This window comes from Cryptotermes secundus, unplaced genomic scaffold, assembly GCF_002891405.2.
Source record: "Cryptotermes secundus unplaced genomic scaffold, Csec_1.0 scaffold400, whole genome shotgun sequence".
NCBI classification, from domain to species: Eukaryota; Metazoa; Arthropoda; class Insecta; order Blattodea; family Kalotermitidae; genus Cryptotermes; species Cryptotermes secundus.
The window spans coordinates 2,447,199-2,474,176 of NW_019723908.1; the positions used below are offsets into that span (position 1 = coordinate 2,447,199).

Here is a 26,978-nt window from a genome sequence, read left to right on the forward strand (position 1 = left end):
AAAATAGCTGAACCAAATTTCTATGGGAGCACAACACTCGCCCTGGAGATCCAAGCAGACAAGCATGGGAAAATTGTGTGATTCAAAATACGTATACTTCGAAATTACTTCTTGATTTTTATTTTACAGTTTTATTTACCATCCACCATGCAATAATACCAACATTTAAAATTAAATCCTTCTTTAATTTAAACCCTGTGGCGTATTTACTCCATGCAAGAACTGATGAATAACAGAAAAGAGCCGTTGCTAAGTAACACAGGCACGCAACAATAGAACAACGAGGTTTTGCAATCTCTTTCTAGACAACGGATCGGTAAACACGAGACCGCGTATCGGAGCGTGCTATGCAAAGCGATGACGTCATTGAAAAAAATAAATTTGTTTTCTGTGGGGTCTGTGCTGAGTGTTTATAGGAGAAGTGGATTCAGAAGCTAGGAGCTTTTCCGTGGTTTTCCTCGGTACTAGAGCAAATGCTGAGTTGGTACCCAAATTCCACGTTGCACTGCATGCCTCACATGCAGCCCTCCCATTGTTAACATCAAGATTTCGCCTTAATATAGCCCTCCCAACGTTAGCAAAAACAAACAAACAAATAAACAAACATAAAATCCGATCATATGCTCTATCTTTACCAGAAGGACAAGCGGGCACTGCCTTGGAACCTACAAAATCGGAGATATAGTTTCTTCCCCCCCCCCCAATGTAGTGTCTCACACTACCACCACCACTTCTTCTCTCTCTCTCTCTCTCTCTCTCTCTCTCTCTCTTCTCAGGTTTCCAAGCTAGGAGCAGTTGAGAGCACAAGGACGAGAATGGAGCATGTCCGCAGTAAATTGTGAAGATTAATTGAGTAGAGATTAGGACAGAGGAGTAAAGAGTGATTGAAGACGAAATAACAAAAAGACTTCATAGTGATTTGAAGTGACAGTTTCTGTTTTGAGATCCGTTGCTAGGAGACGACTAGTACAAACTCTGAATCCTAGTGCGTGTGTAACGGTGAACCTAAACTGTATAAATCAGGAATAGCTCTGTATTAATTGTAATTGTGAGAGAACTTGTAACCTAAGTGCCAGTGAATCTTATCAACCGAAATAGAACCCGTTACTTTCATCACGCGTAGCCTCCTACAGGTAACAATATGTTTCGGCCTACTCGGCCATCATCCAGTGCGTTGAAATTCGGGAGAATTTCTGCGCCTTCCGCGCTTTTGCAATTGGTGTTTTCGTACTTACAATGTTTTAAATGAAGCCAATATGCGCATGTATTATCCTTTTTGTACGACTATTGCTTATCAAGTATGCAGTGTGGATGTTATGAGACTTCCTGATATTTCATGCCACATTTACTTTTGCTTGTACCTAAAAAATATCATCGATGACAATAATCAGTGTTAGAAATACAGCACTACAGAGACAGGCTGTTATTGTATATTTATTGCAAGAAGTTCATGAAGTGAAGGCGTCATGAAAATGTCGCCTCAGTAACTCCACATGTAACATCACAGAAAATAATACTGGCTACATTTCCATCATATTAGCACAGATATTTGGAAATCTGAGCCAAACCTAGCAGATAATAATATCTTTGTACGTATATACACGTAATTAATAGCCTATAATATTTACTTCAAGCCGATCACAGTGGCCGCGCTGTCTAAGGCATGAACGACCTTCACACGCTCAGAAGCTGGGATCGTAGATTCGAATCCCACTCAGGACATGGATGTTTTGTGTGTGTGTATGCGTTTATTCTGAGTTTGTGTTTTCCTGTGTTTAGGTAGCGGCCTTGCGACGGGCTGACCACTCGTCCGAGGAGTCCTACCGTCTGTGTAAGAATGGTTACGGAACTGAATAAGAGGCCTGGGCCCAAATTGGGCTAGAAGAATTATTGAAAAAAAATTGTACAACAAATTAAACTTAGAACTTCTAACTGCATTGATTTTTTTTAAAACAATTAATCTTAAAAATCAACAAAAGACGTGTAAATACACGTATAAATCCCTTTAACATCAACGTTTTTATTTGAAATATAATTTTCATAATGGTCATAGAAACAAAGCGAATCATATTTTGGATACTATCTGCAATATTAATTAGGTCTTGTATAAAAGACCTCTAAACATCAAGGAAGAGGATTTATTGAAAATCGCAGCCAACATATACGGAAGCCACATGTACTCGAACCCATGCTACATTCTTCCTTGTTATTTACTCTGAAGACTTTCAACAGTTCTGTACACAGTGTTGAGGGTAACCAAACCAAACCGACAGAGACGAGAGAACTGCAAACAAGAGGAGAGAAAACGGTCGCGTCGTGTGTCAAGTTCCTATCCAATTATTCGCTTGGCTGGATTAATGGTGACCACAGGAAACTTAGAAACTTCTAATTTTCAAGTCGCCCGCCCTATTGCCTAAGTTATTTAGTCCAGTTAACGATCCTACTTTAGAAGCACATAAATCCATCATCGCTTTGGCCAGTCAAAATAATCTTGCTACACTAACGGCACGAGTTCCACTGGCCAGCGTCAATCTCAAAGACTTTGCGTGCAGTTTACGTTTCTTTACTCAATCTCAGTTTTGTATCTACATTTTTCAACTCTATATGTTTAGATTTGTGCCCTCAAATGGTAAATATGTTAAGGAAGAAAACAAACAGAAGCTATAGTGACGTACTCACTGTAGTATCACAGAATCTGTGGAGGAACCAAGAAAAAAATATTATACATCTGAGTAAAAGGTAACACTATCCTTGTAACAGGAAGTGAAGGCCTGTAGGTTTGTGAGACTTCGAGGTTCCAACATTTTCTAGGGTGTCGGTTCACAGGTGGCGGTGAAGCTGTCACTCTTACGCGCCGGGAGCCCTTAACCCCCCAAGAAGATTCCTGGTACTCATTTCTCTTACAGGCTGAGACGACCCCAGGGTCATAGTGCGGCTGAAATAATTAAGTAAATTGAAAATTCCAATGGCCTCATCGGGAATCGAACCCTCATATTGGCTTAACCAACCACGCTGCCGCGTGTCCTCTTATGCATCTCAGTAGGTATTATTAATAACTTAAAGATCCTCATAACTCTTATACAGATGAATGAGTAAAAGCAAAGCGGAGGGGTAAGTTATTTGTGGAACATGTTTTAGCCTCTAAGTGAAATTTCTTTTTCTGTAAGAGAACGAGACTTTTGTATATATCAAAGCGAAAAACAACACAAGCGAATAAACAGTGTTATCTTCTCCCGCACCGATATAAAGCAAATATTGGGACCGTAAGTAAAGTCTAGATATGAAGAACACAGTCTTCTGGGATTTGGCACCGTGTATATGTGGTGTTAACCGACGTTTCGGAGGAACGTCGGTTAACACCACATTTACACGATGCCAAATCCCAGAAGACTGCTTTCTTCATAGTCACCGCCGTGAAAGCCTCAAATCTTACAAAGTCTAGATACTTTCCACTGTTACGAGTTAGTTTTACTCCATTTTGAATGGCAGGGCGGGATGTATGATGTGGTGGAAATTCGCCCTCACCGGATTTCTGCCAGGTGAATTCATTGGAGATACTCTTCGGCATTTCCTTGCCTAGCTCCATTCAACTTCAGTGTTTTTCTATATCGGGAGGGGGAGAAGATGATTCCTCCATAAACTTCAGTTCAAGTAACACTGCTTGAAAAATGGGGCAGTATTTCCTTTCTTCAGTGGCCCAAATTGTCTCTATACATCACACGGAAGTACGAGTAAGAAGGTAGAAGAGACTGGTGGTTTATGAACAGTGGTCCGCGAACCAGTACCCACATAGAAACACAAACAGAATTATGAGACATTTAACTCAATCCTTTTCATTAAATAATCGTAATTTTATTTGTTTCATTCTGGTCCGTCACACTAATTTGCAAAAGTTAAATAGTTCCGTCCAGTGGGACTAGTTAAGATTTTCTTATTTCATTTATTCATGCCCTTACATGTTTCGGTCTTCAGAGATCATCTTCAGAGGGACACCTTTACATCAACACTGTTAGAAGCTACCATTACAGTACATATTCTAAAAGTTAAAATATATACATACATATATATATACCTAGTACGTTCGTTATGTTGCTAAGCGACCTAAGAACACGTTTCTTCTAGGGATGAGATAAAATGCCATACCTTTAGCTGAATATTAGGTCTCTTTGGTTTCCTTTTGTATAAATGTAACTTTGTTGACTCTTACACCTAATGTGCAACGAGTGGCAGTTCCTAACTTTACAAATATCCATAGAGATTGCAAAATATGTACGAAGTATGGGCGTTTCCCTCACTGCAGCCTGTAAGTCCATCCCGTAACAAGTACTACAAATTTTGCTGAGATAAAATCTGGATATCCAAGAAAAACTTGGAATTTTATACACGCTAAAATCGCCGTGTGGAGGCGGGTCGTAGCCCTGCGAGTCGTAGAAGGCGACAAAAAGGGAACCCGGTGTCTGGATGTATAACCTGGTCACTCTGTCACTGGGGGGACATAAATACAGGGACGTGTTCCTCCAGGTTGGGGTTTGGACGTAAGACTGATAACCTTACTATTTGAAAAAAAAATATTGTTGCGAAATCCAAAGAAATGAAACCAGATTCAAATCTGGAATGATCTTCTGAGGTTGGTTGTGACTGCAAAAGTGTTGTTATGCCAATGATGATATAGAATATAAGATTCAGTCATGTGTTTTACTGGATTCGATGTTCAATAGAACACCTGTCTTCTTGGATAATATCTCGAAACGCCTTTCCATTGGTCAGAAGTTCAACGGGTTTATCCTGTGACATGAGACGACAACAAATTTCAGTTCTTTGTTGTAGTAACTTCAGGGACTGAAAAGGTTTTCTTTCGTTTTATGAAAGATTTTTAAGTTCTCCGTCTGCTGTCCAAAATCTAAAATTAGAATATACAAAACCATAACTATGCCTGCGGTTCTATACGGCTGTGAAACTTGGTCTCTGACATTAAGGAAGGAACATGGACTGAGGGTGTTTGAGAACAGGGTGTTGAGGGGAATATTAGGACCAAAGAGGGATGAAGTGACAGGAGGTTGGAGAAAACTGCATAATGAAGAGCTTCATAACTTGTACTCTTCTCCAAGTATAATTAGAATGATCAAGTCAAGGAAGATGAGGTGGGTAGAGCATGTAGCATGAATGGGGGAGAAAAGGGATGCATATTGGATATTGCTGGGAAAGCCAGATGTGATCTGGATCAGGATAGGGACCAGTGGAGGGCTCTTGTGGACACGGTAATGAAGCTTCGGGTTCCATAAAATGCTGGGAAATTCTTGAGTAGCTGCAGATTTTACTTCTACTCAAGAATGGCTCAGCTCCATAAGTAAGTAAGTTCCAAGCATGGAAATTTAAAGAGAGTAGAACCTGGAGAGTTCGGTGGCCATTCTGTTGATTTGAGAACTTGAAATATAAAGTCATCTAACACTTTCAGGCCCGGTAGTATGTATATAAAAATGAATGTTTTATGCTGAAAATTAGAAGCATATTTTCTTTGTAAAGAAAAATATATTGTCTCACACGCTTGCGCCAACCGCTATATAGTTTGATTCTAAATAATTGTCGGAGTTTCTGTTTATATCCCATGGAAACACCGACAATAATTTAGAATCGCTCCGTGCATTCGACGCACACAACATTTCTCGAGTCAGATTTATTCCCTTTTTCAGGGGTATGGATAATTCTTAACTGATTATTTAACCATGAACATGTCTGATAATGAAAGCTGAAGGACAAAACTAGTGGATCCAAAAAATATTCTCTAATACCGACTGACACACGACTACAGTAACTGTGGTTTTCCAAGGTCGTCCTCAGAATATTAAGATGCACCCCCCTACCCCGAAATAGAGCACAACCCCTTTCTACACTGTTTCTTCAATTCCGCCGAATTCGTTCTCAGCATTTAAATTTATTCAAGGTTCCTATATAAGCAGGAGCCGGGACAGCGGAGTCGGTATAGCAACTGGTTTCGGGATGAACCACCGAGTGGTCGGAATTCGAATCCCGCTAGGGTCAAGAGTTTTCAATTCTCCACATCATCCAGACCGGCTCTGGGCCCCCCCAGTCTCCTATCCAATCGGTAAAAGAGGCTTTTTTCCAGGGGGTAAAACGGCCGGTGCGTGAAGCTGACCACTCGCCTCTAGCTAGTGCCGATGTCAAGAAAATTTGGTTCTATACATCCACTCCCCCATACGCCTTCATGGTGCAGTGCTTAATTAGTTAAGTACAGGGATAGCCTTATCTTTTTACACCATACGCCATCTATTTCTTTGTTGTGTCGACGGTCTTAATGCCACCGATAACATTACTTACTTGCTTACTTACTTACTTACTTACTTACTTACTTACTTACTTGTGGAGCTGAGCCCTTCTTGAGGAGCCGCCAATTCTGCAGCTACTGAAGAATTTCTCAGCATTTTATGGAATCCTAACGTTCATTACCGTGTTCACAAGAGCCCTCCACTAGTCCCTATCCAGAGCCAGATCAATCCAATCCATAAAAATGAAAACACCTGCTAAATCCATATGCATGTCATTTTTCCATTTCTTTCGCTCCCCTCGATCATCCACTTGCTGCTTTCCAGGGTATTCCCCTGCACAGGAGACACAACGTTGTTAAACCCAACGTTCGCTCCTGGAAATTATATGAACCAGTTCCACAAATTTATATTTTTCTAACCTATTTCCGTAAAATCTACTTATCTTACTATTAGTCTCTCATCTCAAATCCACTCTTTCCAGATAAGGAATTTGTTTATCGTATCCACAAGTCCAGCCTAAATTTCTCTATCTTAACATCACGACGTTCCAGTATGCCTCCTCGGTCGTAAATAACAAATTATATTTAAGTAAATAATAACAAATTACAAGATGCCACAATAATACTCGTAAAAATATTCACATTTATGTTCATATCATGTACCAGAGTCCGGAATAAAGCCGTAATTTATTTTAACCTAAGCAGTAACGAATGTTTTTCCGAAGAATAGTTACTAGCTTACAAAAAAGAGAAGGGAATTTAACTTTCATTTTAGAAAGAGTGATTTTGTATTCCCCAACGTACAGTGACCGAATCTGGGTCACACGCATTCAGTTACGTAACGGGAACCGAAGGGCTCCTCCTTGGAGAAAACCGATTAGATCGTGAAGCACACAGTTGAATAGTGCGCATGCAATGCGGGTCGAATATTCAGAAGGAGAATTCACTCAGATTGTAATAAATTTGACAAAATTATTCTCTATAGAAATATCTAATTCCATAGACTAGAATCCTTCTTGAGATGCTAATAATAAATCAGTTAATCGAAAAAATATCCCATCACTTAAAAAATCATAAAGTTCACAAGAGACCGCCGCTGGACTCTATTCTGATCCAGATAAATCCAGTCCACACACTCAAGTCTTGTTTCTGTAAGAGTTGCTCATCTCCGTCAAGCTTACTGAAGCAGTATCTTCCCTTTCAGCTTTTCCATCTAAACTTGTGTATGCTTTCTCTTTATATCTGTTCCATACATTACCCACTTAAACCTCTTTCATTTGAGCATTCTAATAATATTTGGTTAAATGTTATATTATGAAATTAGAATATACAAAACTATAATTTTGCCTGTGGTTCTGTATGGGTGTGAAACTTGGTCTCTGACATTAAGGGAGGAACATAGACTGAGGGTGTTTGAGAACAGGGTGATGAGGAGAATATTTGGACCAAAGAGAGATGAAGTGACAGGAGGTTGGAGAAAATTGCATAATGAGGAGCTTCATAACTTGTACTCTTCTCCAAGTATAATTAGAATGATCAAATCAAGGAAGATGGGGTGGACAGGGCATGTAGCACGAGTGGGGGAGACGAGAAATGCGTACAGGATATTAGTGGGAAAGCCAGAAGGAAAGAGACTACTGGGAAGACCAAGGCGTAGGTGGGTGGGCCATATTAAAATGGATCTTAGAGAGATAGGATGGGATGGTATGGATTAGATTGGTCTGGCTCAGAATAGGGACAAGTGGAGGGCTCTTGTGAACACGGTAATGAACCTTCGGGTTCCATAAAATGCTGAGAAATTCTTTAGCAGCTGCAGAATTGGCGGCTCCTCCAGAAGGGCTCAGCTCCATGAGTAAGTAAGTTATGTTATGATAGCATATGGAAAGATTGTCAACAGAGACGTATTTTTTCCTCTACACTGCTATATGTCATTATTGTAATAGATTGTCTTCATTTAAATGACATCGCTTTTAAACAAAAGACCCAGTCCTTCGTGAAGATAAAATGAAGCCTTTAACTTGTGAAACCCACCTCTTGTCATTCCTTCATTCACACTGATTAGTCATTCAAAATGGCAGCTTATTTCTGTGACGCGAACTGCAACTGTAAGACTTATTCTCTCTTCAGTGATAATAAAGTTTCACGCATTTTGTTCCAGTAATTTATTTCAGAAAAATTCAAGAAACTGACAGAGATAGCACATTAATTAATGGGTCGCATCACATTCATCTCCCTTCTCTGAATATATTCTACGGGCTTTCAGACTGGAATTGTGCACACATACTTGCGCATGCGTCTGTACGCGACTGAGACACGTTGTTCTCACGGCGGTGGATATGAAGACTATTGTCTGCTGGGATGTCGGGTAGAAGGTATACATGTTTGAGAGCAAATGCTTCTTCCTTCTAAACATCTATACCTTTCTTCTTGACATCTCATCACGCCTTCCTAGGGAACAGTACTCTTCCGAGACAAAAAATAATGCATAATATACAGGTAGGCCTGCATTTCATTCATTCATCAGTAATCTGTCAAGACGACAGGTCCACAGTCTCTTCCAAAACAGTTCCTCCACTTGATGCGATCTAGAGCTTTCTCCTTCAAATGAAAATATCCTCTTCTGTCCCCAAGGTCATCCAGCATCTTCTTACGTCTTCTTCCTCGTCTTCTGGTCACTTCTATCCGCCCCTCTGTCTTTCCTTCAATAACTTCTTTTAGAAGGCAGTTACCGCGTAAGATATGACCAATCCAATTAGCCTTCCGTTTTCTTATTTCGTGTAGGATATTCCTCTGCTCAGTGACTCTAAATAACACTTCTTCATTTCGCACATAATGGGTCCAACTGATCTTCTCCATCCTTCTCCAACACCACATTTAGAAGAGGCCTACATTTGGTGGATAATAATTCTTCTTCAAGAATTGCCAGTGCTGTCACAAAATTCTCACATAAAATAAAAAAAAAATACACATTTGATTAAGACCTACCATATTGTCACGAGTTAGGGGTCAATATAGACGGGGTTTCCCGGTCACGGTAGCCGAGATGTCTGAGGCATGCACTGTCTTAACTCGCTCAGAAGCCGGGACTGTGGGTTCTAATTACACACTGGGCATGGATGTTTAATGTTTATGCTTATATGTGCGTTTATCTGTATTTGTGTACAGGTAGAGACATCGCGACGAGCTGATCACCCGCCCAAGGAGTCCTACCGAATTTCTAAGATCTAGTAAACCGAAATGAAACGGAGAGTTTCATGGAGGTTGACCAAGGTCCAAATTGAGGCTGTAGCGCAGAAGGAAAGAATGTGACAGGGAAAAATATATTGATGACAAATGACATGTGTGAGCTAATTATTTGCGAAATTTCAATAAAGTAGGCAACTTTAGAAATGTTTAAATATTCAACAAATATATTTATTTAACATGATTATTCTGGAATACTTCCAATCTAGAAAACCGAAATTAACGGCCGTGGGGATCCGTTGCGCTGACCACGTGACACCGTCTATCCGCAAAAGTTGGCATTAACTTCACCCACAAGCGGCGGTCGCCCGGTCGGTATAGTTTGCTTGCGGACCGCAGGCCATGGAGTTTATTTTTTTATTCTGGAATACTAAAAATCTGGTTGTTCTCAAAAATTGTTCTCCCACGTCTTAAGTGCTTTTCGTATTGTTATTATATTGACACTAATACATATATATTTACTTGTTTGAACTCTGTCTCTTCTGACGTCACGTAATGACATTCTCACACTTACTGTTCAAGTGTGTATAGCGTGCTGATAAGCGCTGAAGTATTTTCTTTCATTTGTATTTTGCTGTCTTTTACCACTTTCTGGTCATTCGATACCTAAAACTAAATCAGAGGTGAGTGGAACTTCTCTGTCAATTCTTGTGGCTACGAGTGAGCCTGAGAGTAAAGGCGGACGATGGAATGAGCTTCACAGTATCTCCACAGCGTTCAAGCCACAGAGATTCCTATCCAATGGACAAAGGAGGCATAATCCCGAGGTGTAAAGCGGACATAATGTGGAGGTGACAGCTCATATTCATCTAATGTTATAATCAAAAATAAGCAAAGTTGTACCCTAACTCCCATATATGTCGTCATGGTGTGGTGCTTAATTACGCACAGGGACTACTTTGTCTTTTTTAATAGCAGTGTAAAATAAAATCTCTATACCATATTTCTTAAGCACGGTCAGAATAAGATAGCATGTAAAGTAAAGTAAATAAGTAAAGGTATCCCTGTAACATGTCGTGGTGGCCTATAGGGTTGCGAGATGTTGAGGGTTCCACATTTTCTAGATAATCGTATCATAGATGGCGGCAAGGTTGTCAGACTTACGCACCGGCCACCCTTTACTCCCAAGAATATTCCAAGAACAGGTATTCCTGGTACTCATTTCTGTTAGAGGCTGAGTCAACCCCAGGACCATGGTGCGGCTGGAAGTATTAGGTAAATTGAAAAAAAAATCCAATGACCTCATCGCGACTTGAACCCACGACCTTCCGACTTGAAGCATATTGCCTCAACCAACTACGCTACAGCGTGCCCCCATAAGATAATACGTGCATTTAATATCATCTTGTTCTAAAATACATACATTAACAACAATAATTGAATCGTTTTATCTTTTGGGATAAAACGTCCATAGTACGTTGAAAGTAAATCGACGTTTCTGAAGAACATGTAGCCTCCATTCTCAGGCTCGAAGACTAAGAATAAAGATAAGAAAAAAGAAACTAACAAGAAGCAGTTAGCAAAAGTGCGTAGAGTTTGTTACCTTCTTCACACTGGTTCCTTGCTTGGCTTATTCTACCCTGAAGATGGAGGCGGAAAATTCCTCCGAAACGTCTATGGACATTCAACTGTCTACAGGGCGTTATATCCCAGAAGAATGAACTTTTCATAACCACGGTTTTGAGAACCTCAAATCCTACAACTATAATAATTAACTGGTGATAATTTTATGCCATACTGAAACACGATCGTAACGAAATAGAATTAATAATTAACTGTACTTAACTAAAGCCATAACAAAACTGCTAATATAACATAACGATATCTACATTGTACTTCAGAACAATACCGTCTTAAGTGAACTTGTCACCGCTTTCTGTATATTAAATTATATTTAATAATTTCAAACTGATGAGCATATTTTAGGCGGAAATTAATTTTTACAAGGGGGTTCAAATCGCAAATGCAACAAACGTAAGACCCAATGAATTAATGTCATGTTGTTTACCGAAATTTCACAAGGTAACAAAGACCGTTATACACAGGACTGTTATAAAAATAAGGGAATTGACATCGATCGAAAACGTGTATGGGTTAAAAAATAATGAACATAACTGTTGTGACTGTGACGATAATAATTACTTAATTTCAACTACTCACATTCACTTACTGGTTATTTAAGACATGCCGTGTAGGATACCTTTATATTTCAGGCTTTGTCACTCTATATTACGGTCTAGAAACATTAAGATACGTGAATTTAAACTTATGAAAACTTACCTTATAACAGCGTAATGGAGAGTTTTGAAGCTAGTTACGAATTCCAGCTCACATTTCTTCAGGTTGGTATACAAACACACTTGACAGAACAACAGTATCTGTATTACACTTAACACATAGACACATGTCCCATCACAATTTAAGTCCCCATTAAACTCAAGAGTCTGCCGCAGTTCACCAACAGTCCAGCAAGTCCACACGTGCAACTGGTACGCCTGGTACGCCTCAACCGTCCCGCTGCAGTACTGCGACCTACTGGATTTTAATGAAACAAGTATATGTTACAAGCGTGAGATAAGAAATAACCGTGTCTAGAATGGCTTATAATCGTGTCTACAGGAGAAAATGATCGCTTTAGAAAGAACATATTACATGTCAGCGAGTACTGTCTGTCATACAAGTGAACGTGTGTTAAGAGGAAACATATACAACTCAACGTTTAGTGTGTTGCATATAAAGCATGCCTATTTTGCTTATTTTAGAATGATGCTTCAATTGAACAGATCATCCCTAATGTGTTTCATATTCACACACGTTCATTCAGTTCAGAGCTCTATTATCAGACAAGAATATCACAGTTCACTGTTCAGAATATTTCAGACACACATACAAACACACGGGCGGGTTCATCTTCTGTCTGAAATGACACGTTGAGAAAATAAACGTAATAGTTCAGTGTTTAGCGTGTTTAATATGTACACCTATGACTTTAGATTCGTACGTTCAAAAGGCACTCTAATACTTCGGTGCACATTACATTTAATAAACATGTACTTATTTAATTATGGAGCTGAGCCCTTCTTGAGGAGCCGCCAGTTCTGCAGCTACTCAAGAACTTCCAAGCATTTTATGGAACCCGAAGGTTCATTACCGTGTTCACAAGAGCCCTCCACTGGTCCCTATCCTGAGCCAAATAAATCAAATTGATACCATCCTATCCTAACTCTCTGAGATCCATTCTAATTTTGTCCACCCACCTACGTCTTGGTCTTCCCAGTGGTTTCTTTCCTTCTGGCTTTCCCACCAATATCCTATATGCATTCCTCTTCTCACCCCTCCCCATTCGTAATAAACATGTACATATGACTAAATATGTTAGGCTTAAAGTGGTACGTTCAAATATAACCCGTAACTTAACAATCCTTAACACAACCCGTGTTCGTGTAATTCGATTTTACACTTATTTAAAATTATGTTCGTAATGGCTAATGACCTTCCACGGAGAATATTAAAAGCTGTTATCTTTATATTGGAGAAGGACTATTATTGTGGCATGTACACCCGTTTCTAGAAAACGACCGCAAAAAAAAGCACATATATAACAGCCACTGCTAAGTAACGACTCAGAAAATAATCATATTTTTACGGCAACAAGAGATTACAGCAATAATGGAAGAGAAGTTTTATCCTCGTAGAAGAGAATTCGAATACATCCACCGTAGCCCTGAGAGTCACAGGAGGCGACAAAAATGGAACCAAGTATCTGGGGGTATAACTGGGCCATCGTGTTCCTTGGGGACATAAATATGGGGGTCTGACCCTCCAGGTTGGGGGAGTCTCGAATCTGAGACAGTAAAATTGGCGGTTGCCAGTTTCCTTGTTTTGCCCTCGCTCTTAAACTTAAACAATAGGTAGGACCCATTGGATGGGGGATTAGCCCGTCGCAAGGTCGCTAACTACACAGGATAATACAAATATACAGAATAAAAGCAGGCAAACATCCATGCCTTGAGTAGGATTCGAACCCACGATTCCAGTTTTGGAATGAGCGAATATATTTTATGCCTCAGACCACATGTTCACTGTGATCGGCAATAGAAAGATTAGGTAAAGGTAAAGGTGTCCCTGTGCTTAACTAATTAAACACTATACAACGAAGGCGTATGGGGGAATGGATGTACAGATGCATATTTTCTTGACCTCGGCACTAGATGGAGATTAGTGGTCAGCTTCACGCCCCGGCCTCTTTACGCGGGGGAAACAGCTCGCTGTGCCCATTGGATAGGAGGTTGGGCGGACCGCAGACCCGGTCTGGACGATGTGCAGAAGAGAAAATTCTTGACCCTACTGGGACTCGAACTCCGACACCTCGGTCGTCCATCCAGTAGCCGATTGCTATATCGACTAGGCTACACCGGCTCCCATAGAAAGATTAGTTAGTATTAAATTGATTAAGAAAAATGTAAGTAAATCAGGAGATAGTACAAAAGTAGCAGAGCTTAGATGGTCATGGATGGAATTGTAGAGCATTATTAACGACAGCTGACAATGAAGAAGTGGAGGAAAAGGCAACTAATAAAAAGAAATGTCATCTGTTGCGTAGGTGGACCGTGCAGCAAATAAGGACTTGTTTCGAGAGTCAAACTAAATTCCTAAATGCAACCTGTCGGAAAAGTAACATATTACCGAAAATTAAAACAGGTACTACACCGTAGCACAAACAGCTGAAATATTGAAGAAAACAGTCTTCTGGGATTTGGCATCGTGTATATGTGGTGTTAACCGACGTTTCGGAAGAACGTATCGCCTCCATCTTCAGGGTAGAAGAAAAAATATAAGAAATCTGCAAGCGAAGAGACAGTGAGAAAACCAGACTGCTTTTACCGTTTCTCACGGTCTCTTCGCTTGCAGATTTCTCATATTTTTTCTTCTACCCTGAAGATGGAGGCGATACGTTCCTCCGAAACGTCGGTTAACACCACATATACACGGTGCCAAATCCCAGAAGACTGCTTTCTTCATAGTCACCGCCGTGAAAGCCTCAAAGCTTACACAGCTGAAATATTATCTTAACCTACACAATAAATGTAGTTCAATAACAGGAGTCCTGATTTGGACTGATAATTTCTTGGTTTGGATATAAGTGACAGGCATGTACTATCTTCGCTCGCTTGGAAACTGGGATCGTGGGTTCGAATCCCACTCAGGGCATGGATGTTTAGTTTGTGTTTGTGCGTCTTTCTGTGTTTTTGTACATGTAGAGGCCTTGCGACGAGCTGATCACCCGCCCAAGGAGTCCTACCGAATGTGTAAGATCTAGAAAAACCGAAGTGAACGGAGAAGTTCATGGAGGTAGGCCTAGGCCCACTGGGGCTGTAGTGCCAAGGAAAGAAATATAAGTGACAACTATCCAAATTATATTTTTATATCAACTTCAGGGCCTGCACAAGAATTTTCGGATTATTGGCTTAACCGTATGAGCCCGTTACATTTCCTAACATTTCCAGTTCCATTCCATAGTTAATGCACACCACCACCTGTTGATGACTAACCAATCAGCCATTCTACTGACCCTCTAATCCGTTCAAAGAATATCAATTCTTTTCCATAAATGACAGGTAGGAGTTGTAACAGGGAAGTGCTAACATTATAATCCGCGAAAGGTCGGACTGTGATGGAGTATCCGTGTCGAGGCCTTTTCATTTTGTCTTCACTTTGTGTCTGTGACGCGAGAGCAGTAGACATATTCGGCCTCTGTCCAAGAGGAAAAATGGAATTTGTGTTTCTTCTTTGTCCTTCTTTTATTGACGATTATGAAGCTTCTGTGGAATACTGTACATATTATTCAAGTTTGAACTCATGTCGTTTGGGGCACGCTGTAGCATAGTTGGTTGAGGCACTATGCTACAAGCCGGAAGGTCGCGAGTTCGATTCCCGATGAGGTCATTGGATTTTTTTTCAATTGACCTAATCCTTCCGGCCGCACTATGGCCCTGTGGTCGTCACAGCCTCTAACAGAAATGAGTACCAGTAATGTTCCTGAGGGGGTAAAGGGCGGCCGATGTGGAATACCTGACAACTTTACCGCCATCTGTGAGCCGATTGTCTAGAAAATGTGGGAGTCTCAACATCTCACAACCCTATAGGCCTCCAAGGCCTGTTACAGGGATACCTTTACTTTTTCTTTACTTTACTCATGTCGTTTTATTTTCAATCATACTATATTTTGTAACATCCTTCAGAATCCAAGCGAAGTGTCATTGTTACGTAAGCATCCTCCCGCTCTATCCCATTTCCCTTCTACGCTTACATGTTATAAAATTGTACTTCCAGACCGACATTTATTATTATTCCCCACGAACAACACTTAAAAGTAGTCATTCGTAATCGTTCTCCCTTATACATTATTGTACACTTATACATGCACATAAAAGCTTTATCGGTACTCGCAGAATATGCACGATACCAAGAAACAAAATACTGGTCGCTCGTTCATGACTTTTTTTATTGCTAGTGGGGTGGGACTAAGTCTCTTGTACTGCGGCCACTTCTGGCCTATTGTACCAGCCCCAGATGATAGGTGAGGGTGATTGTGGAGCAATTGGTGGAATGAAGGTTGGCAGGGGAAACCGAAGTACTCGGCGAAAACCTGCCCCAGCTCCACTTTGTCCACCACAAATCCCACTTGACCAGACCCGGGATTCGTTCGTGAATTACTATATAACTTGCATCCACGCAACGTGTCAACGCTAGAAAATTCTTTCTTGTGGTAAACCAAAATTGCATAATTTTAGAGCTATCATCTCACCTCTACGTTCTTTTTGTAGTCTTGTCTCCTGAAGTAGGCTTATGTGATCTCATTCCTGTCTTATGCCTCACTCTCTCGCTGCTAGGAAACAGAGTCTCCTCTTCGACGAGAGGAGGGATCGGCCTTTCAGTGTAGGCGCTCTAACTGATTAGAGCAGCGAGCCTTGTTCATACTCAGAGAGTCAGAGTCACTTTACGACTGGCGGTTTACCGTCAGTCTGTTCGTCTTGGCGACAAGCCCCTTGCGAATCACGACCAGAATTTTTTTTAAATTCTTGTTTTCTTAGTCCTTATGTAACATCCTCTCTGACGAGAGGTGGGTCTGTAGTTTACTATTGCTGTTGGTCTTCTCTATCGCAGTCGTTCTCAGGTCAAAGTCCTTCGGGACTCTTGCCCAAATTCTTCTCTCCCGAATTCGAAATTCCCCCAGCCTGTAGCGCCAGGTTTTCGCATAACGATAACAGGGTTAATAAACAACATAAATAAAACACTTATAATTTCAGGGCCGAAGAAGTAGCCAAGCGAGGAACATCATGAAGCAGGTTTCTTGTTACCTACTCGCTTCCGTCTTCAGGGTCGAAGAATAAGCCATGCAAGAGACCTGCATAGTACTTACTACCTGCTTCATGATGTTCCTCTGAAAAGTCTGTTGATTATACAGCTATAGTCCGGAAGTCAGAACTCTTCTAACCACCGCTGTGGGAACCTCAAATCCAATAAACTACGTTAAAATGATATTTGTCTTTTCGGCATGTAGGGCCTAATAACATTCTTATGAAATACATCCGTAATTACTGTTATATTCTAATAAATAATCTCATAAGATTCTTGTATTCTTCTTAAAATTGATATACACTTAATGCCCTTCGTGAAACGTAAGCATACATTTTACGTCAAAATGTTATCATGAACCTACCCAACGGACATAATTATCTCTATGGATATTAGTGGCTATTGGGCAATACAATATGAAGTTTACCACAATTTCCTCCCCTCGGATTGTATTTTAGGAGTATTTGTAGGGATACATGCGTATATGTGTGTGCGTTTGTGTGTGTCCGTCCGTCTTCCTACTAATTCAAATTCATGAATCAATACAAAGTAGATTTAGAAGGATTCCTCTCGAATATCGAATGAAATCACTCTCCAAAACATTGCAATGTTCACTAAATTACTGCTGAATATCATAATTCGTTTTGCTGCTGAAGGCAATCACTAGATTGAGTAGTAAAAATGTATAATTCAATGACTGGGAATTGAACGAGGAATCACTCACATATGAAGCGGGCTTTATACCTAAACCACTGGGGGGATATAGGTATAGACGGAAGGATTATTGGTAAAACTTATAGACCCTGAATGCAGTATCGTGCGGGTGAAAACAACAGGAAGTAGAGAAGCCAAAATGTGGAGAAAGAAGAGAAAGGAAAGAAGATTAAAGAAGAAGATAAGGAAAAAGGGATGTGAGAATAGAGAGGGAATGAAAAAAGTTGGAAAGGAAAATGAAAGAGGGAAGTAGATGAAGAGTGGATAATTAGACTTGAAAATAAAAGACGAAAGAAACCCGGGAAGGGAAGATGAAATAATAAAAGGAGAAGTGGAGAGAGAGACGGAAGAGATGAGAGGAAAATGGGAATACAAAGAGAAAGAAAGGGAAACGCGAGAAAGAGGTTGAAGGAAAGGTATGGGAAGTAGAAGATAAAAGGAAAATGAGAAGAACGTAAGAGAAGAATATAAAATGAAGGAGGGTAAAAGAAAGATGAGAGGATGTAGGAAAAGTAAATATGAAGAGAGAAATTTGAAAAAGAACGGAAAAGTAGCAGAAACAGAAGATGAAATCAAAGGAGGAGAAATAAATTGTTCTCTTCAGTGTCGTCTCTCTGCCTTATAATGTAGGTCTATCTCTCTATCTATCTATCTATCTATCTATCTATGACTGTAAGGCTCTTTGTTGGACCTTGGTAGCTTTTCAGTTTCTTGATCTTTTACACAGTCGGTAGGACCACTTGGACGGGGGATCAGCCCGTAGCAAGGCAGCTACCTGCACTCACAGAAGAACACAAATGCAGAAAAAAATGCACACGAACATCCATGCCTCAAGTGGGATTCGAAGCCAAGAGTTCAAGGCAAATTGTCTGAATGAGTTTTGATAACGCAACGATATGTGCATCTTGGTATATTAACGTGTACGCATTACGATCAGTCAGGGCGAATAACGATAATTATTTTAAAATACCTTAATCACAGGTTTTTATAAGGTTTTTAATTCCCACCAGTAACGGAATTGTCCACTCCTGTGCTACGCTGACATTTGTAATTTAGATAAAATTCCTATTTGTAGTTGGGAAGATAATATTAAAATGCATATTGAACAAATAAATGGGAGGATGTGGACTTAATTCATCCGATTCAGAAGTGTGCCCAGCGATGAGCTCTTGTGAACACAGTAATGAACTTCCGAGTTCCATAAAATAGTGGCAATTTCTTGATTACCTAAATGGCTATTAACATATTCAGGAATAGTCTACTCAATGGGGTTAGTTCATCAGATATAACATCAATTTATTTGTTCTAGATACAGTNGAATTGAACAAATAAATGGGAGGATGTGGACTTAATTCATCCGATTCAGAAGTGTGCCCAGCGATGAGCTCTTGTGAACACAGTAATGAACTTCCGAGTTCCATAAAATAGTGGCAATTTCTTGATTACCTAAATGGCTATTAACATATTCAGGAATAGTCTACTCAATGGGGTTAGTTCATCAGATATAACATCAATTTATTTGTTCTAGATACAGTAAATTCTGATATAATAGTGATTGTTGAAATGAAAACCGTTTGCAGTGCTGCTAGCAATTACGGCCTTCACAGATGATGAAGTGTCTGTGCGTATGCCACTTATTTTCTCGGACTCACTGGAGAAATATTAGCAAAGCCACAAGGTTATACCGAACGGTAATGCTCTAACGACCTGTACACGTATTTAGAGAGTAGAAAACTTTTCCGCAGTCCAAGTGAATAAAATTTTTGGAACCCTTCGTAGCCCGCAGACTGACTGTCAATATTAATATATGGTTTTATCTATAAAATATGGCGCCCCAAGAGTCCGTACGGATTGTTTGTGTTTTCGTTCTGACCCAATCTGTACCCTACGTCGAGAACATACCCCGAACGGCTTCATTTTAATATCCGTCATATTTTCTGCCTTGTGTTTTGTGTATTTCCTAGTAGAGAGGGTACGCAGTCTCAATAGAAAATTATATCCGGAACTAAGGTTTTTGTGGGTTACATAACGACGAATCAACTATCGAGACTACATAGCATCAATTTTAGGGTTAATTGATTAATTATAAACTGGAAAGGATTTATAAGGAAAATGTCGTAGCTTAGTTGAGGCTCTATGCTACGAGTATAATTTGTCTGTAGAGACAGAGTAAATCCACGAAAGCCTCAGAATATCTGGTATCCTGGACTAGATTCGAACCGAGCACTTACCGAATTCAAGTTTATATCTACATATCTGGGCCAACCTATCCGATACCAGGGTTCTGTTCAACCTGCTGAGGCCTCTTGCTTTTACAAATAACCACTCAAATACATGGAATTGAACAACCGTAAAAAATTCAAATAGAGGAACTGTCATAAAATGCATAGTTTATTGCCGATGTATGACGTACTAAAAAGCAGAGATAGAAATGAACGATATCAATACAGCCTCTCAGGGTTGATCAATAATACAAAACTGGTGTTCTCTCTGGTCTGTGTACAAGTAACACGAATATTTCTGGTGTGGAGCTATGGCTCTAGACTAATAGTCAGGAGAAACACGTGTGGAGTCTAGGCCTGAAGGCCATTTGTCTGAGAATTTTCTTATCTTTCCATGCGCATGTCCAGAGTGAACCTCAAAATAGGTCACGATCGGATTCTTCTAAATTACCTTATTACCATTAGAGATAATTTCCCATTTCATTCAAGCATACATAGTCGATGGACAAGACACAGCATCGTTTTGAATAAATAAATGGTATTGTCACGTGTATGAGTGACCATAGACGGGATCTGAGTTCGTAATTGGAGTTACCGAACACTCACAGAACGTAACTACAAGTAACTATAGCGCTATCGCTAAATTACACACTCTGCAACTCGCTACAGCACGCACTAAGACTTTTCAGTCTGTTATATCTTCACCGGTTGACGCCTGGTAACGGCTTCCAACGCTCTAGCTTCCTCAGCTTCGGCGTTCACGTCCTTACTGGCTTGTGACTCTCTCACAACTCATTCTTACTCTTCTAACTGCCGTCTTAAGATTAACTAAATTCGACTCCACTAAACCGATTCAACTCGGTCGGTAGAGTGGCATAGCCTCGGAGCGGACCAAGCAGAAAACACCGTTCCTCTGTTGATGTGGGTGGGGCGGTACCGCGTGTTCCATTGTAGCGGCACTGCCCGCCTGGTGCCGGGCCGGGTGGCAACGCCGCTTCCCGCAACTCTCTAATTGTTGCGTGACGTCATCGCAGACGTGTCGTGTTCTTCTGTTGAATGTGCAATGATTGTTTCGCTTATAAGTTGTTTACTGTGTCGTAACATAGTAACGGCTCTCTACATGGTGCAGTATAAAAGGGTATGTATGATAAAACTTAGAACATAAATGGAACATATATACCAACAAACGTGGTGCTAGTGGAAAAGAAAATATAAACAATTTTAAATAGCTGAGTATATATGTCTGTCCGTCCGTCCCTTGTTTCAAAATACTTTCACTTTTTCGTCACGAGAAAATTAACGGGTACTGGTGGCAAGTTTTCTTACGCTGTCTACATTATTTTCAACTATATATTCGTAAATAGGTAGAGGCCTTGCGACGAGCTGATCACTCGCCCAGGGAGTCCTACCGTACTCGTATGTGTAAGATCTAGTAAACCGAAGTGAAACGGAGAGTTTCATGGAGGTAGGCCTAGGCCCAAATTGGGGCTGTAGCGCCACAGGGAAAAAATATACTCGTAAATAGAGCAGAATTTCTGCAACCCTAACTAACTACATGGGCTTGAGTCCTTCTTTGGAAGTCCTAAGTGCTCAGCTACTCAAGAATTTCTTAATGTAGTATTACGAGACCCAGAAATTCATTACCGTGTTCTCAACCGCCTCCGCTGGTCCCCATCCTAAGCCAGAGTAATCCAACCCATACCACCCATCCTATTTTTAAGATCCTTTTTAATATTATCCTCATCTACGTCTACATCTTTCTAATTATTTTTTCCTTCTGATTTGCCCACGAAAATCGTGTATATGCATTCCTTTTCTCACGGCACGTGCTACATGTCCTGTACATCTCACTCTCCTTGACTTCATCATTCTAATTATTACAAATTAAGGATCTCCTCATTATGCAGTTTTCTCCAGCCTCCTATTATTTCATTCCTCTTCGGCCCACATATAAGTATTCTTTTAAGCACCCTGTTCTTGTATGTTCTGAGTCTATGTTCCCTTAATGTCAGAATAATTTCACACTACACAAAACTGCGGAAAAAATTATACGTATATATACCCTGTAACTCTGACTGATCAGATTACTGGCATCGATATAACAGACACTAATCGATTCTGGAGAAACTCTATCCGTTATTTGTTGTTCCTATTGTCATGAAATACTAGCATTGCGACCGTGCGAATTTATGAACTGGAAATGACACTGTCGCTATTGAAAACACAATACTATACGTATTTGTAATCAGTGGAGAAATTGTCTATATGGCAACAAGCATTTGAAAACTACATGACGTAATGAAAGTAACCCCGGAAAAGTGAAAAGAGCTGCGTGGGGAATGAGTGAATTATTTTGGTTTAATAAAACAACCGAGTAGTCATTGTAAACTTGGGTGCAAAATATACAAGTCGGGGCAATATAAACACGTTTCCGTGCAGTACAACTGGTGCTGAAAACTGTCAGTTTTATGCTTCGGAACCGTCTGATGATATTCTTGAATCCTTGGAAACGTAGCCCCAGTAAGTTGCGGGATCAGAGGCTTAGTGCGTAACGTAACAGTGGAAGATGTATCACACATAACTAGGAACTGAAATTGTGAGGGAAAAAAAATTATTACAAAATCTTAATAGGTTTTAATATTGCATACATAATTTTGTTTCTATCAAATCTGAGCCAATAATTACTGCTCTGTAAATGCCAAAATTTGTTACGTTATATAATGCTTCCTCTTTTTACATATTAGCTAAGTTTATGACCATAACTTTCTTGAGCCTATAATTATTTCATAATTACTTCACGAATCATAACCAATTAACTGATTTTCCGATGCTAGAATAAAAATATTCCAAATAGTAAAACTTGGAGAAGAATGCACAGGAAACAATGATAACAATCTATTGATTATTATAGTGGTGCTAGTGACACAACAATAATAATAATAATAATAATAATAATAATAATTATACAGGTATATTTCATGCAGTCGTCATTAGTTCTTAAGAAATTAAAATTGTAACGATTTCATTTGGCACAAAATGGCTTCTGTCCATCTTCAATCGGTTTATCCGTTCCAATTATTTTTGTATTTTCTTGATTTTTCTCTGCTGCACGTAAACTAACCTCTTATTTCCGTATCTGATACTTTGTTATTTATACTGGAAACTCTTTAATTTTATCAAATATTAGGGATTTTCTTAGATCTTTTTTTTACGTTTTATAGGTATCGAATTTCACCAGCTTTCCATAGAGCCTGATCTTTGACTTTTACACTGTAAGTTTCACCCTGCATACGTTAAATTCTACTGCTAACAAGGTAAGGTAAGGTAAGGTAAAGTTGTCCCTATGCTTAGCTAACTCCATGAAGATGTATGGGGTGTGCGTGTATAGAACCACATTTTTCTTGACCTCGACGCTAGTTGAAGGTGAGTGGTCAGCTTCACGCTCCGGTCGCTTTATCTCCGGGAAAAGAGCCCCCGGTACCCATTGGAGAGGAAGGTAGTTGGACCCCAGAGTCGGTCTGGATGACGTAGAGAAGAGAAAATTATTGACTCTACTGGGACTCCAACTCCGACCCCTTGATCGTCCAGCATGTAGTCAGTCGTCATGCTGACTGCGCTATCCCCTCTCCTATACTATGTTCTTATAAATTTTTAATAATATATTCTCTCTTACTGTATTACTCAATTTGAATCATTATCATAATTAAACCTTCCTCTTCTGTATTTCAAATCGTCTTTGTTGTACAGTACAGTTCATTTTATGAATTTAAATTTGGTTGGACTTGTTCGACTTAGTTTCATTCTAAATTTATTTACGTGTAAAAGGAACTTTCCTCTATGTCTAAAATTTTCAAGTTAAATTTTATTTCATAATTTATAGATTTCGTATAAAAGTTACCCAAAAATATCCTCGATAACAACACAAACGATAATAAGTATAGTGTCAAATACAAAAAAAAAATGTTAAGAAATACTCACACTGAATATTACCTGAAATATCTATAATCATTAAGCTATTCACAAGGCTCCTACTTTCTGCTGCAAATGTTCATTGTCAACATAAACATCTATCGTTAGTCTCTGATCAACCAATTAATCCCTGTTCACATCATAATAATCCAGCCTAAGATATTTATTTTAATATTATCATCCTGTTTGTGATTCTGTCTGACAAATGTTTCCATGGAGATTTTATTCTCGAAAATTATATTCGTTGTTTCCACAGTAAGTAATTAATTTCAATTCTATTCTTTTGTATGTGCTTGCCCAAAGCGAGTGGCTTATAAGAGGAGGGCATTGAAAGTGTACATAAAAAGTGTAATAACAACAATACTAACAATATAATTAACATTATTCAAAGTAGTAATATTTTATTAATTTCTTTTCAAAAAGCAAAAAAAAAATCTTTGTTAATTCTGTTAATGATCTCAGAAATATGAGGCTATTAGTAAACTCTCTTCATTAAAGGTGAAGTCATTTCTAGTAAGCGTTCGCTTGTAAAATTGTAAACGATAAACTGTAATATCATATTCCTTTGTTTACGTTGACGTTTTTAATTGTCGTTATATTTATCGCACAGAAGTTCAATATGAAGATGCAGAATCCAGATATAAGTAGAGCTCTACAAATTATCTTTATAACAATAAAATTATGTTCCACAAATAGCGGGAAATTTATAGATTAACGATTATTATCTTGTGAAGAAACCCCCGCTGCACGGAACTACTCGCATTTTTATGATGATCTTGATCATACTGAAAAACACTCCGCCACAAATGTCAAATTCGATAAATCATTCCCTTATTAAGAAATCGGTAAACCTGACATAGACCTTCAAACGAAAATAAGCCCATACAACATGATACCAGAACAGATCTAAGGTTTACAATAAAATAATAAATTCTAGAAAACTTTTATGGTGTCCATTTTGCTGCATATTCCACAACACATATTGTATAGCTACTGATAACAATAAAATGACAATTGCATGGCTTTGTGCTTAATTTCTGAATATCGTATCTTCTACTAAAAACTTCGTCTACGTTAAATCTCTAAGTTACGTCCTCAGAACATCGCAAGCATTCACACAAACAGACATTACGTTTCTATAATACATCGTTAGAAATTTCGAGAAATGATCGAAGAATAATTTAGTATTTCGCCATTTAAAAGGACTAAGAAACAATTAAGTAACTACTTTCACTTTATACAGGTAAACATTTTCCTTCTCTGCTCTCTAGCAAAAAAAAAATAATATATTTATAATTTCTCTCGAGAAAAGAGAGCGGAGACACATTACATTACATTAATCTCAATAAAACTTAATCTACTATTCGAAGTAAGTATGTAGTACCTGTAATAAGAGTTTATTAAGATATTGAAGGTTAATTAGCTCCACTGTCTGTAGGTGGACAAGTTACCCATTCTCCTCCCTTCGCCAGTGAGCACTGTCGCGGACGGGGAACGCGAAGAGCGTGAAAACAGACCGGCGCCTGCTTACAGGAAGTCGGTCAGGACGCTACTGCCAGGTGTAGCGTCGCGATGCACTCAGAGAGCGAGACGGCGCCACGGCGCATACTCCGTCATGTTACAATGTCAGTTAAACAAGTCTGCAAAGGACAGGTTTATAGAGTAGAACAAGACATGCCGTTATCGAGCTATATAAACCTTGGAAAGCAAAATAACAAATAGAGGTATCAATCGACTTTATAAGACCCGTGTAACGTTCAGCAGATACACTGAGGGATCATAAGAACAAAAGGAAAAGAAAAATAATAGGAGGCAAACAGAAGTCATAGGGAACCACGACGATTATCAGGACACGCAAAGACAGACAAATGCCATTCAGCCGATAAATGAAGGATCATAAAGTAGTAATTTTTACTTTATGCAAAATATTTTCTGAATCCTCCGTCATGTTAATTCCAGATAGGTAAGAAGGGTAAAGGCCGGTCACGGTAGCCGAGCGGTCTAAGGCATGCACTGTCTTCGCTAGGTCGGAATCCGCGATCTTATATTCGAATCCCACTCAGGGCATGGATGTTTGGTGTGTGTGTGTGTGTGTGTGTGTCGTGTTTTCTGTTTTTGTGTACAGGTAGATGCCTTGTGATGAGTCGATCTAAGATCTAGTAAACCAAGCAAAAACGGAGAGTTTCATGGAGGTAGACCAAGGCCAAAACTGGGGCTGTAACGCCAACGGAAAGAAAAAGAAAGGGTAAAGTAATGAAAAACTTATGAAACGAAGACGTATCTGGGAGTGGATATATATATAGAGCCAAGCTCTCTTGACCTCGGCACTAGCTAGTGAGTGGTCATCTTCAGGCCCCGGTCGCTTTACCCCCGGGGAAGAGCCCCTTGTAACCATTAGATAGAAGGAATGGTTGGCCCCCAGAGTCAGTCTGGACGACGTGGAGAAGACAAAATTCTTGATCCTACTGGGACTCTTTATCTCCCGCCCCTCGGTCGTCCAGCCCGTAGCTAGTAGCTATACCGACTGAGCCATCCCGGCTCTCCCTAGGTAAGTAACCATTCTTAAGTTTATTTACACCTCTACAGAAGACTTTCATTTATACTTTTTTATATATTTAAGTTCAATGATTTTATCTTTCAGATATCTCTTCATTGTTCTTGTGATGTCTGCTAGTGCCATATCTGACAGTGTTCAGGTCATCTCTGTTCATTTGGCCCGGATTCTGCAGCCACTGCAATTTAGTCTCCTTATTCTGATCTAAAAACTTTGGGCAATCCTGAACAGTTCTATCTTCTGGGGTATGAATGTATAAGGGGTGGGCCTTCTTGGCCCTGGCACCGCGACCACAGTGATTTACTGTGCCTATCTTCTGGGGTAAAACACCGCTTAGGCCTTTCAAAGTCAAGTGAAGTTTCAGAACAACTTGTCGCTTCCATCTTCAGGGTCGAGGAATATTCCAAAAGATAAAACTTCGTGAACAAAGTTGTGACAGCCTCAGATCCTGCATTCAGGCAGTCTTCCTCAAACTTGGGTTTATGTTTTAGTAACTCCTAATTATCTAGAATGTCTTAAACTGGTATTTCGATACTCTGGGCTTTAGAAAGATGAATCTCTTGTTTAAAATTCGTTGTATACCTACAAATTTGGGGCACGCGGTAACGCAGTCGGTTGAGGCACTACCAGCCGG

The 26,978-nt window shown here is 39.6% G+C and overlaps 1 protein-coding gene across 1 annotated transcript in view; it reads right to left on the bottom strand.

The window, feature by feature from the left end:
- Positions 1-25,306, bottom strand: part of LOC111862084 — a 322,966-nt gene extending 297,660 nt beyond the window's left edge. Inside the window, exons 1-2 of the mRNA XM_023847176.2 lie at positions 25,175-25,306; positions 11,807-12,061 (exon numbers count right to left, since the gene is read on the bottom strand). The gene's annotated coding sequence lies outside the window, so the exon portion shown is untranslated. The remainder of the gene's footprint in view (positions 1-11,806; positions 12,062-25,174) is intronic.
- Positions 25,307-26,978: the final 1,672 nt, after the last annotated feature.